Raw genomic sequence first — 12,327 nt, 5'->3', positions numbered from 1 at the left:
TATATTATAATACAAAAATAAGGTCAAATATATATTTTTGTAGACCGTATCATTTTTCAGAATGTTAATTAAAATGAGACCGTGTCTTTTTCCCTCCATTCCAAATTGATCTACATATTTTATTGGTACACCAAGACCAAGAAAAGCTATTAACTCTCTCATACTATATTTATTCTAGCAACAAACTCGATGCATGCATCATTCCTACTATTTCTTAGCCAATAGTAAATCAAAATATTGCATGTGGGTTATAAATACATGTGTGCATGCATGTATCAATATCCATTTACTTCAATGCACAAATAACGAATAGACCTAATAAATGAATATAAATATATAGATTATTTAGAAATAACCTTAAAATCCAAAACTACGTGTATATCAATTTGGAAAGGAGGGAGTAAAGGAGTAGGAAGTAATAATAGGTGATGTCCTCCTAGCCAATGCAGACATGATGCAGTAAATATTGAGATTCGCTCATCTGCCTGCCTGACTGCCTCTGCCTGCGTGCCCTCGCGACGCTCTCCTCGCCCGCCCAGACCCCTTGATTCGCTCGAATTTTCTGGTCTGGGACCAACTTCACACCAGCCTTTGGTGCACGTCGCGCGAGTGCTCACCCCGTGCTCTGCGTTTCGCCTCTTCGTCCCCGTGCGTACGTGATCATCGGCAGCAAAACGTGGGGCGGCGGCAGCAGGCGGCCTAGCCGCCTAGGGGCGCGCCGAGCGCTGTCACGGACGGACGGGACGGAAGACGGGACGGGCTCTCAGATCTCGCGAACCAGTGCAGTGTACTCCAGTGCTTACTTTTTTTACTCCCTCCGTTATTAAGTATAAGTATAGTTTTACACTGTTCATATTTAATATATTTAACGTTTAACTATTTGTCTTATTTAAAAAAAATTTATTAGTCATAGTTTTATTGTTGTTAAATGATAAAATATAAATAGTACTACTTTATATGTGACTTTTTTAAAAAAAATTATAAAATTTTTAAATAAAATAGATAGTTAAATATTGGACACGGATACCTATGACTGTATTTATTTTAAGATAATAATTCGTCTCCTCGTAAGATGGCTCAGGGCTGCACTGCACGAGGGAGAGAGGACGGACGGACCGACGGACAGGGCCCGGCCGGGATTGCGCTTTGACTGCCTGCCGGGCGGGGCTCCAAGAGGGAGTGGACCATCTCGCCGTCGTCTCACTTTGCTGTCACTTTGCGAGGGCGGCGATTCCGACGCCGATCTCCCAGATCCGCTCCTGTCGGGGGAAACGCCCGCGGATCAACGGGCTACCCACCATGGTGGAAAAACCGAACCTGGGAGGCTGGGACTGATCAGTGAGCTTTCACCGGTTCACTGCTTGGACCGCCGGTTCATCGGTTGGACCACGATTTATGGCTAATTATTTTTTATCATAATTAACGCTAAAACTGCTAAACAGAATAGTTATTCAGTCCTCGCCAACAAATTTTTCTTACACAGTTGGTTAGGTGGAAAGTACAAGGCATGCAGCTCATCAAGTCTGAGGTTTAACTCCCCATTTGCTCAAGGTTTTTTTTGCATATTTGTTTTAATAGTTTTAAGACAATTCACCAGAAAACCAGCTGGTTCGATGGTTTTTTTTCATATTTGTTTTAATAGTTTTAAGACAATTCACCAGAAAAACAGTTGATTCGATGGTTTTTTTTCATATTTGTTTTAATACTATTAAGACAATTCAACATAAAACCAGCTGGTTTGATGGTTTTTTTTTCATATTTGTTTTAATAGTATTAAGGCCTTGTTTAGTTCGGAAAAAAAATTTTAGGTGTCATATTAGACGTTTGACCGGATGTCGGAAGAAGTTTTCGGACACGAATGAAAAAACTAATTTTATAACTCGCATGTAAACCGCGAGATAAATTTATTAAGCCTAATTAATCCGTCATTAGCACATGTGGGTTACTGTAGCACTTATGGCTAATTATGGACTAATTAGGCTCAAAGGATCCATCTTGCGATTTCCATGCAAACCGTGTGATTAGTTTTTCATTTTATCTATATTTAATACTCCATGCATGTGTCCAAAGATTCGATGTGATGTTTTAGAGAAAAACTTTTTGGTAACTAAACAAGGCCTAAGACAATTCAGGTCTTTTATGCAAACCAAACCGTGACATGCACTGGTTCCAGTTTTTTCATGTCCAATTTTACAACTATTACTACCATAAACTGTCAGGGTTACGGATAAGATATACTCACCCTTGGATATACGCTATAAATCGATATGGTATATCTGAGCGTATACAGACGTTCTCTGTATGCGCTAAGGAAATTCATCACGGAGTCCACAAATGGAAAGATTCCTACCTGGATAGGACTGGGTCGTCACTGTATCGTGTAGGGTCCGATCACTGGTGGAGAAACCCTTTGTAGTCCCGGTTCGTAACCCCTCTTTAGTCCCGGTTTCTAAACCGGGAGTACCAATCTGGGACTAAAGATCGCTATCTTTAGTCCCGGGTGAAATAATCGGGAGTAAAGATCGATCTTTAGTCCCGGTTGGTAACACCAACCGGTAACACCAACCGGGACTAAAGATGGCTCAGCCACGTGGCCGGCTGAGCCATCTTTAGTCCCGGTTGTTACCAACCGGGACTAAAGATCGAGCTGACCTTTTTTTTTTGCATGGCCCTGTTGCTGCATGGTTTATATATATATATATATATATATATATATATATATATATATATATATATATATATATATATATATATATATATATATATATAAACCATGCATATATATGTTTCAACACATATATATGTATATATATATATATATTATATTATATTATATTATATGTATATACATGCATAATATATATGTATTTATACATATATATGTTATGCAAATGCATATGTATATAGATATATATATATATATGACCAAAATATATTTACATTATAGAAAATGTGTACACATGCATATAGAAACATATGTAGTCATGTATTAATTACAATCCATTATATGTCCTAGCTAGCTACGATTTCGACGTAGTAGTACTCGCTGCTAGCTCAGAAGCTAAGGACCGGTGAATTGTGTTTCCGTCGTAGTAGAATTCACCCTTGGGATCAAGGATTTCTTCGTTGATGAATCCCATGAGTTGTTCTTGAACCGCCGCGATAAATTCCTTGTGTGTGGTCAGGTTATCCCTCATGCGAATAAACTATATGAATGTATGAAATTGATTAGTAATTAAACAAGAAATCGCTACGTAATGAAATTTTGAATTTATTTGTACGTACATCGAGCTCTCTTGTGGTGATGATTTGGTCTGCAAGGTAGTGGCAATACTCGCACACGTAATAGCCGCAAAAGTTAGTTCCCTGCTTTTGCTTTGCGCACTACAAATAAATGACAAACAACGAGAGATCTAATTAATATACACTTGTATGTATTTGAATCGGAGAAATATAAATGTAGAGCATGTGTATTCACAGGAAATTTGAACTTCCGCCTAAGTCTTTCTCTCCATTTGCCGCGGACCAAATGACGGAACCGATACCAAGCCCTACATGGAGTTTAAAGCTATGATTCGTAGTAGCAATTAACATAACAAGATTTTCTTAATTAACAAAGGAACTTATGACGGTACCTGTCTATAAGTTCGAAAACATTGTCAAACGTAGACTCTTTTTTATCCATTGAGTCATATACGTTGACGGTGCAGGCCTCCAGGTCGAAGAGTAAAAGCACCCAGTGGAATCTGCAATGTGCGTGGGATGCATTACATATGAAACACTTAGCAAGTTCGTACGGGAATGAAATTTGGTATGTAGGAAGACAGTAAAATTAAACTAACTCTGTGTTGTATGGCAACAGTATGAACGTCTTGTAATGCTGCGCCTTCAGGAGATGGACGAGATTGTCCTCTGTTTCTTGTGGATATTGGTCGAGCATTGCGACGTTTACTTTCCGAGGGTCGATGAATCCAGTATTGAAAACCCTCCGCCGTCGGGCCCTTTGAATCTCCATTCTACAACGATAAAAGGGAGTATATTATTTTCTATAGTCTACTTATATACAAGGACCTAATTAATTAAAGGAGACGTATAGTAAGAAATCTAACTGAACGATATACTTACAAAATCCAGCAACTCATAATAGAGACGTCGAGGGCGTCCAGCTGGTATAGTTCGTAGATTCCCCTGAAATTGATCCAGAGAATGTCATCTCCTTGCAAGAAGTCCGTGTCCCTGATCCTCGCTCCGATCATCTCTCTACCGGTGGCGCTCATCTCCATGTACAGCTGATGGAACTTGTACATTTGTGTGGGTAGGGACTGCAGCAGCTCAGGCTTGACAAGCGGTTTACCGAGTTCATACATGTATTTCACTTCCGCCTTTTCGATTGGTGCGACTCCTAGCAATTGATCCGTAGTTAGACCGGTGTCAGTAATAAATTGTTCTATCGTCATTTCTTTACCGGTCACCAACGGCTCGATCTCCTGGTTTGGTTGCTCTCCAAGCTGAGGGACTGGTTTGGACTTTCTAGAAGATGCTTTCTTCAGCGTTCGCTCATAGTCCGATAGCTTGATGGCCTCCTTGACAGATGCAGACATACCCCTGAAGAAGTTCCTGACACTGGGGTCTATAGGAATCTTCTTTTCTAGACTTCGAGGCTTGAATTGTCTCTTGACTTCTGATGCAACGTAAGCGTCAAGCTCCTCTTGCGTGCAATCGTACCCCGGGTCCTTGTTCTTGGCGGCGTCAACTTTCGCCTTCTTCGTTGCCCTTGTGTGGGCAGGCGGTGGAGCTGGGGGGGCCCTTGACTTTGAAGGTGCCGGAAGAGGAGCTTGCGGGGGAGTAGGTGTAGGAGCACGAGGAGGAGTCGGTGCAGGATCCTGAGGAGGAGTCGATGCTGGAGCTTGAGGTGGAGACGGTGCTGGCGGAGCATGAGGAGGAGACGGTGCAGGATCCTGAGGAGGAGATGGCGGAGCCGGAGGAGATGGTGCACGAGACGCCGTTTGTCGCCTAGGGAGGATGATGTACCGCCTGCGCCATAGAATAATGGCATGGCATGTGTCTCGTAGATGCGTCTCACCGTCTCCTCCAGGGTAATCCAGCTCGAGGTCCTCGTACGCGCCTTCGACCAACTCAACTTCGACCTTCGAGTATCCTGCTGGAATCGGCCTGCAGTGGTAAGTACCTGAAGGGTCCGTTGGGATGGCCATGCCCGACGCCACCTTCATGTTGTGAGAGATTATTTATTAGTAATCAACATATATAAGCAGCAACTAGCGGAATGGCTAAATCTTACCTTTATTGATAAGTTCTTGAAAGGAATATGCAGCTCACATGGTGTCCGCCGAGTGATGTCATCAACGGGACAGGTCGATTCGTCCTGTGTTTGCATGGCGTCCATGCTCTGTGATCCTACCTGCCCCGTTGAGGCGCAGCTGCTACGGTTTCCTGACGGGCTCACCATTGCAGGAGGAATGGTCGGCTGGGGATCATGGGACCGATGTGCGGCCATGCGTTCATCAACCTTCCTTGTCACCTCCTCTTGCATGTTGAGTTCGTAGCTCGATACCCGGAACTCTAGGTCTGCAATCTTCGCCTCGGTATCTCTCTTGCTCCTCATCCGACTCCTGTACGTGTCGATGTCCTCCTTGAAACCAATCTTCCAAGGAATCACCCCTTTCCCTCGTGTTCGTCCTGGATGCTCTGGAGTCTGCAGGGCGAGTGTCAGCTCGTCCCTATCTCTGTCTGGTCGGAACGTGCCCTGAGAGGAGGCTTCCACTGCATCTGTTAGTCGTCGCGCAGCCTCTCGTATCTGATCGCCGAAGACCAGTGAGCCATCAGCTGGGTTGAGCGTTCCACCGTGAGCATAGTACCAGAACTTCGATCGTTCCGGCCAATTGGCTGTTGCCGGTTCGATACCCCTCTCAATCAAGCTAGCCTCCATCTGCTCCCACTTCGGCATCGCGACGCTATAGCCTCCTGACCCCAAGTGGTGATGGTACTTCTTCTTGGCGGCATTTTCTTTGTTTCTTTCCATCATCGCCTGCCCTTGTTCACCTGTCTTATATGCAACGAACTCGTCCCAGTGATCCCTTAGCTTTGGGAATGTGTCAAAGTTCGGTGTCTGCCCCTTCAGTATATACTTCTGGTACAGATCTCCCTTGAAGCTCTGAAACTGTTCTGCCATTTTCTTCAGAGTCCACCTTTTCACTTTGTCCTCTGTACCCGCAGGAAGGGTGAATGTCTCGAGCATTGTGGTCCACAGCATCTCTTTCTCTGAATCTGGGACAAAACTCTCATGATCTCCGCGTGCCCTTGTTCTTCGCCAGTACACCGTACTGACAGGCACGTTATCCCGCACAACCCAACCGCTGTGACGTACATAGTTCTTGGTGGCTTCGGCCGGGGCACTAGGACGTCCATCTTCTTCCACTTCCGTTATGATGTGCCGACCCTCAAGCTTCTTCGCTGCACCTCGTTGCCCGCGTGCCCTCTTCTGTCCAACGGAGGGTTGACTACCACTAGCCTCCTCCTCCTGGTTCCCCTCCACATCCCTTTCCACGTGCCCCTGCTGGTTCCCCTCCGCATCCCTCTCCACGTTCCCTTCCTCGTTCAAGTACTGGTTTGGATCCTCGTTCCCCTCTTCTTTATTCCAGTACTGGCTGCTTCCCTCCGCGATTGTATCGTACAATATCTGTTCCTCATCGCGGTCAGCCATCTGTTGATACAAGAAACATCTGCTAAGTCACGAGACATTTATGTTTTAACAATCTAAGTCATGTATGTTAAGTGTAAATGTTGTACATTAGAACCCTACACAACCTTACGTGCTAAGTCTAATTACAAATCGTGATATAAGCTAAGTCTAGGTGACGTATATTATACAACCCTAGCTAGTAAATAATTATATACTAAGTCTAATTACAAATAAAATAATCTTATATTAAAACTCAAATAATATTACATGCTAAGACTAAAATAGTCATGTATATGCTAAGTGTTTTGTGCGTATATGCTAAGTCTAATTAAGACTACAATAGTCAATTGCTACTTGTCGCACCAATTCCGTAGTCAATAATTACATACTAAGTCTAATTACAAATAAAGTAATCTTATATTAAAACTCAAATAATATTACATGCTAAGACTAAAATAGTCATGTATGCTAAGTGTTTCGTGCGTATATGCTAAGTCTAATTAAGACTACAATAGTCAATTGCTAGGAGTCGCACCAATTCCGTAGTCAATAATGTCATACTAAGTCTAATTTGCAATAAAATAATCTTATATTAAAACTCAAATAATATTAGAACACTACACAATCTTATATGATAAGTCTAATTACAGGTCTAATAATCTTAATTAATTGCATTACAAATATAACAATCATTTATATTATTACGTCACTTGCCTGCTCCAATTTCTTCTAGGGCTAGCTCTTCCACTCAGGCTTGACGGACGACTCCGACAACACGTCTTTTCTGCAAGATACAAAAAGATGTATTAGGATAAATGCGAAGTAACATATATATATATATATATATATATATATATATATATATATATATATATATATATATATATATATATATATATATATATATATATATATATATATATATATATATATATATATATTGCATTTCACGTTAACGTTCGTCCTCGTTCGTTCCGGTTGTTAATGCATTAAAGATATCAAGATATATAAAGATATCTTGATATCTTTAGTCCCGGTTGTTGAGAACAACCAGGAGTAAAGAAAAGATCTTTACTCCCGGTTGTTGAGAACAACCGGGACTAAAGATATCTTTAGTCCCGGTTGTTCTCAACAACCGGGAGTAAAGATCTTTTCCCGCTATTTCGAAATTCTTTTTAAACCCGGTTAGGGTTAAGAACCGGGACTAAAGATTATAGCACTGCATATGATTTTCGCTTACATATGTGTTTATAAAATAGAAGTTAATGCATTAACATTATTTAAAGTACAAAGATTAATGACAATTACTTCGAAAAATTATTTTTGTCTGTAATAAATTAAGTGGATAAATCGTAATAAGCAAATATAATTAATAAAAATTCCAATAATCATATATACTTAGCATATATATGAATGATATTATTATATTGGTAAAAACTCTAATTAAGATATATATGTACATACTGCATGATTTAAAATTAATAAAAATTGTAATCATCATATGTACTTAGCGTAGGAATTATATTAAATTAAATGCTAAAAACTCTAATTAACATATGTAAATGCCACATGCATGATTTAAACCTTTTAAAAATTCGAATAGTCATATATAAGTAGCATATGAAAGATAGTAAATTAAATTGTGAAAAACTCTAATATATGAATGATAGTTTTAAAAATATATTAAATTTAATACTTTTAAAAATTCTCCAGTCAATTATAATTAGCATATGAATGATAGTAAATTAAATGTTAAAAACTCTCATTAACATATGAAATTGCCACTTGCGTGATTTAAAACTTTTAAAAATCCTCTAGTCAATTATAATTAGCATATGAATGCTAGTAAATTAAATGTTAAAAACTCTAATTAACATACATATGAAATTGCCACCTGTGTGATTTAAAACTTTTAAAAATTGTAAGTATCACATATAACTAGCATATACATGATTTAAACTTGTTGAAACCTCTAATAATCGTGCGTAATTAACATATGCCATACATCAATTGATTTATATGGATAATCAATACATCCAAAATAGTTTACATCGTGTACACAATAATTACGGCACGTACTTTCTCCTCACTATTGTTCCCTCCTTGTGATCGCTGCGTGAGTAAGGGGTGTCTTCATTTGATAGGAGGATGCTAGGGTCAATCGTCACCGTGAAAGGGGGTTGCCCATCCAACTGATCGTAATCCTCGTCAGTCTTGTCCTCAACTCCGACGATTTTTCTTTTGCCTGGGAGAACCACTTGACACTTAGGCTCATCAGGCCCTCTGCCCTTCTTTCCTTTGCTAGACATGTCCTTCACGAAAAAGACTTGCGTTACATCATTGGCAAGGACAAAAGGTTCGTCCGAGTATCCAACCTTGTTAAGGTCAACAGTTGTCATCCCACTGTCATCAATCATTACACCTCCACCAGTCAACCTAACCCATTGGCACCGGAACAGAGGAACCTTGAGAGGACCATAGTCAAGTTCCCATATGTCCTCGATGGCACCGTAATACGTGGCAGTTGTTCCATCGTGTCCCATGGCATCGACACGAACAGCGCTGTTTTGGTTCGTGCTCTTCATGTCTTGGGCTCTCGTGTAGAAAGTGTACCCATTGATCTCATATCCCTGGAATGTCGCGATCGACCCAGACGGTCCCCTCGCCAGGAAGGCAAGTTGTTGGTTGATCGACTCGTTACCCATGAGATGTTGTCGTAGCCACGCGGGGAAAGTATCAATGTGATGCCGTGTAATCCATGCATCGGACTTACCGATGTTCCTGGCGCGAACTAGAGCCAAGTGCTCCTCGATGTAAGGAGCTACCAATGAAGAGTGTTGCAGAACAGTGAAATGGGCTTTACGGAATAAATTGTTGTCTACCGTCGTTATTGCTTTCCTTCCGAGAGTTCCCTTTCCCCGTAGTCTCCCTTCATGGCGTGATTCAGGTACCCCGATTGGGCGAAGGTCTTCGATAAATTCTACGCAAAATTCGATGACCTCCTCTGTTCCATAACCCTTGGCGATGCTTGCCTTTGGACGAGCACGGTTACGAACATACTTCTTCAGAACGCCCATGTACCTCTCGAAAGGAAACATGTTGTGTAGGTACATAGGCCCGAGAATACGGATCTCTTTCACAAGGTGACAAAGCAGATGCGTCATTATATTGAAAAATGAAGGTGGAACTATCAACTCAAAACTGACGAGACATTGCACCACTTCATTCTGAAGGGCTTCTAATCTATCCGGATCGATGACCTTCTGCGAAATTGCGTTCATGAATGCACATAGCTTTGTTATTGTTGCCCGGACATTGTCTGGAAGGATACCCCTTATTACAACTGGTAGCAGTTGTGTCATCAACACGTGACAGTCATGAGACTTTAGGTTTGTGAACTTCTTCTCCTTCGTGCTTATTATTCGCTTGATATTCGTGGAGTATCCAGATGGTACATTTATGCTCTCCAAGCATTCAAACATACTTTCCTTCTCTGCCTTGCTAAGAGTGTAGCTGGCTGGACTCAAGTAATGGCTTCCTTTCTCCTTTGGTTTCGGGTGAAGGTCGCCGCGTTGTTCCATATGCTTCAGATCATTACGTGCTTCCAGTGTATCTTTCGACTTTCCGTATACACCTAGGATGCCAAGAAGGTTTACGCAAAGGTTCTTAGTGAGGTGCATCACGTCGATTGCGTGGCGTTCGTCCAAGAATTCCCAATATGGTAACTCCCAAAATATAGAGTTCTTTTTCCACATCGCCGCGTGACCATCTTCGCTCTCTATATGCTGGCTTCCAGGCCCCTTTCCGAACACTACTTTAAGATCTTTAACCATAGCAAATACTGTTTTCCCGCTGCGATGTTTAGGCTTCGTACGGTGGTCGGCCTTATGTTCGAAGTGCTTGCCTTTCTTCCGTACCGGGTGGTTTGCTGCAAGGAATCGACGATGACCCATGTATACAACCTTCCTACAGTGCTTAAGGTACGTACTTTCTGTTTCATCCATATAGTGAGTGCAAGCCTTGTACCCCTTGTTGGACTGTCCGGATAGGTTGCTAAGTGCAGGCTAATCGTTGATGGTTACGAACAGCAGCGCTCGTAGGTTAAACTCCTCCTGTTTGTCCTCGTCCCACACGGGGACACCTTCCTTCTTCCACAACTGTTTAAGATCTTCGACCAGTGGTCTTAGGTACACGTCGATGTCGTTACCAGGTTGCTTGGGGCCTTGAATAATAATCGGCATCATTATGTACTTCCTCTTCATGCATAGCCAGGGGGGAGGTTGTAGATACACATCGTAACGGGCCAAGTGCTATGGCCGCTGCTCATCTCTCCAAAAGGATTCATGCCATCCGTACTCAAACCAAACCATATGTTTCGTGCGTCCTTTCCAAATTCTTTAAATTTTCTGTCGATGTTTCGCCACTGCGAACCATCGGCGGGGTGTCTCAGCATCCCGTCCTGTTGACGCTCTTCAGCGTGCCATCGCAACATTCTAGCATTCCCCTTGTTCCTGAACAAACGCCTTAGCCGTGGTATTATAGGGAAATACCACATCACCTTAGCAGGAATTCTCTTCTTTGTTAGCTGCCCGTCAACTTCTCCTGGATCGTCCCGTCTAATCTTGTATCGTAGTGCTTTGCAAACAGGGCATGCTTCTAGGTTCTCATACTCCTCACCGCGATATAGGATACAATCGTTCGGACATGCGTGAATCTTATGAACTTCCAGTCCTAACGGGCAGACTATCTTCTTAGCCTCGTACGTTGTCTCGGGCAATTTGTTTCCCCCCGGAAGAATGTTCTTGACGAGTTTCAATAAATCGCCAAATGCCTTGTCACTAACCCCATTTTTTGCCTTCCATTGCAACAACTCCAGAGTGGTATCCAACTTTTTGTGCCCCTGCTCGCAACCTGGGTACAACGAAGTTCTGTGGTCCTCCAACATCTTGTCCAATTTATGGGCCTCCTTTTCACTTTCGCAGTCCTCCCTAGCGTCCTGCAACATCTGACCAAGATCATCCGCAACGTCGTTACCATCAGCAGCTATTTCCTCCTCGCCTGTTTGATTTCCTTCAAATCCAACATACTGAGCAAAGTCCGGAATATTGTCATCTTCCACTTCATCTTCTTCCATTTCAACATCTTGCTCTCCGTGGGATGTCCAACAATTATAGCTTGGCATGAACCCCGACTCAAACAAGTGGAAATGAATAGTCCTGGATGCAGAATACTCCTTCTGATTCTTACACTTATTGCATGGACAACAAATAAAACCCCTTTGCCTGTTAGCTTCGGCCACTCTCAAAAAATAGTGCACGCCGTCAATAAACTCTTTGGACCGCCGGTCAGCGTACATCCATTGCCGATCCATCTACATGAGTCAAAAAAACCGTACACAAATAATTATTCTTACAATAATGACAGTCATACAATAATTATAAGATATCTTTATTCATACAAAAATCATAAAATATTACACCAAATAATTCTTAAAAACTATTTGTAAAATATTAAACTAATTTTAATGTGTTTTACTTCTTTTAATTTTCATTTTAGTTTGTTTTCTATTATTTAAGATTAACTTTCACTAGAGTTTTCCTTCTCAACTATTTTATAAAACCTTGTTT

The 12,327-nt window shown here is 41.7% G+C and overlaps 1 pseudogene; it reads right to left on the bottom strand.

The window, feature by feature from the left end:
- Positions 1-12,056, bottom strand: part of LOC136355339 (uncharacterized) — a 32,200-nt pseudogene extending 20,144 nt beyond the window's left edge.
- Positions 12,057-12,327: the final 271 nt, after the last annotated feature.

Source organism: Oryza sativa, chromosome 1 (genome assembly GCF_034140825.1).
Source record: "Oryza sativa Japonica Group chromosome 1, ASM3414082v1".
NCBI classification, from domain to species: domain Eukaryota; kingdom Viridiplantae; phylum Streptophyta; class Magnoliopsida; order Poales; family Poaceae; genus Oryza; species Oryza sativa.
Note: the sequence above shows the minus strand (reverse complement) of the source record. Positions and strands in the feature narration are given on the sequence as shown.